This window comes from Bubalus bubalis, chromosome 9, assembly GCF_019923935.1.
Source record: "Bubalus bubalis isolate 160015118507 breed Murrah chromosome 9, NDDB_SH_1, whole genome shotgun sequence".
Taxonomy (NCBI): domain Eukaryota; kingdom Metazoa; phylum Chordata; class Mammalia; order Artiodactyla; family Bovidae; genus Bubalus; species Bubalus bubalis.
In genome coordinates, this window is record NC_059165.1 from 6390518 (window position 1) to 6392662 (window position 2145).

Below are 2145 nucleotides of genomic sequence, written 5' to 3' on the forward strand. Positions count from 1 at the left end.
ATAAATATTAATATTTTGATGTTGAGTTATAGCACTATAAAATTTAGTATGGCCGAAATTTAATAATTAAAAAAATGAGCAAGCTCACCAAAACTTAATATGCAGGTACAAATGATAATAAAGAAAAATCTTATCTTAAAATTATATCAGATAGATAATTATACAATTTTACATAATTTGTAGGTGAATAAAATTAACATTCACTCACCAGTTTTCAGTAGCAGCACATTAAATGCAGTATAAAGCATGTGACAGCTTAGCAAATTCAAACAATAAAAATACTATAGAGATGAAATTGAAAAAAATAGAAATTCCATCAATATTTTATTATTTATTTTATACAAAGTATTTTACTTATTCTCAGGAGATATACAGTGAATAAAATATAATTTCTTTCCATCAATGATTTAAAACCAAATGTGACAGAAAACTTATTGATAAAATTATCACAATTTAAAATTTATATTATATATGTTATATAGTATGTGCTGTGTAACATGTGTTATGTTTTATGATATATGGTATAAAATTTTAGATTGTATTTTTGTTGTACATATAATAAAACAAATAAACAAATAAAAGGCTTCCCTTGTGGCTAAGATGGTAAAGACTCTGCCTGCAATGCTGGAGACCTGGGTTCAATCCCAGGGTCAGGAAGATCCCCTGGAGAAGGGAATGGCAACCCACTCCATTCCCTTACCTGGAGTATTCTAGCCTGGAGAATTCCATGGACAGAGGAGCCTGGGGGCTCCCAGTCCATATGGTTGTAAAGAGCTGGACATGACTGAGCAACTAACCCAGTTCTAAACAAAATAACTATTTAATTTAAAAAAAGATATTTGTTTTAAATTTATGATCATTTTATTTTCAGTTAAGTGTTCTGTCTCACATTTCACATTATCAGGTTTAGCACCTGAAGGCTCGTATGTGCGGAGCTTCAGATGTGGTGCTTATATTCAACTTAGTCAATTTCCTGGTCAGCTTACTGTGTGGATGAATATGTTTAGTTAGCAAAAATTCATTAAACTGTGCATTCATGATTTGTGCAATTTTATGAGTATGTATTTTATTCAAAAAATAATTTAACAAATTCATTTGTTGACATTTCCCCGGCAGTCCAGTGGTTAAGACTTCTGATTCCAGTGTAGCGGTTGTGGGTTTCATCCCTGGTCAAGGGGCTGAGATCCCATGTGCCTTGTGGCAAAAAAAAAAAAAAAAAAAAATATATATATATATATAAAACAGAAGCCATATTGTAACAAATCCAATTAAGACTCTGAAATGGTCCACATCAGAAAGAATCTTAAAAAATATATTTATTATATTGAATACTCAACAGTGGAGATACCATGATAAGGAAGGTGGTTTTCCCAGGGCGAGATTCATCCATTGCATTCCAGATGTAGATCCAAAATCCTTGTGATTTCCCCAAATGTGGAAACCTGAACTGCATAATTTGCACTAGCTGGGGGGGAGGGTGGAATTTGAACAAATAAAAATAAGTAAAAAATCCATTTCTATACTGAAAGAGATATAAGCTCTTGAAAGTCCAACTAAAATTGATTGTAACAGTAGCAAATACCAGTTAGGCAAGGTTGAGGAACAGCTTTATTTCTGTGGGCTTGTCTCCTACTATACTAATTTATGATATTCCTGGCCAAAGACTGGGGTCTTTCCCTGGCCAAAGACAGGGAAACTTGTGTATTGCATTTTATTAACAGTAAAGAGATATATTTAATTTCTCACCTTGTAACCTGAAGTTCTCACATAGTACTTTCGATTTTTAAGTATTTGGGTGAATGATGTAATTTAAAAGATGTATTTTTTTCTGTACAGTTCAAAGGATTTAATTGTATGCTCTCTAATTGTGTCACCATTGTGTGTCCAAATTTGCCCTCTTTTAAAATTATGCTGTGGACCATCCAGAAATAAAATTCAGAAATAATCTAAACATGAACATCTTCATTGGGTGGGGTGATCATTTGCTACTAATATAAATCTGAATGACAAAAGTTTGACTCGGTCAAAATTAAGGAAATTCACAGTGTGATATCTTTCATTCTTTTCCCAGATCTTTCTCTTATCATATTTTGGTGTTTCTTCATCTGTCCCATGAGGTTGGATGAATCCCAGTAATGACAAAAG

The 2145-nt window shown here is 32.4% G+C and overlaps 1 pseudogene; it reads left to right on the forward strand.

The window, feature by feature from the left end:
- The first annotated feature begins 1328 nt into the window (after positions 1–1328).
- On the forward strand, positions 1329–1467 carry LOC112587191 (annotated as a pseudogene).
- The last annotated feature ends 678 nt before the right edge of the window (positions 1468–2145 follow it).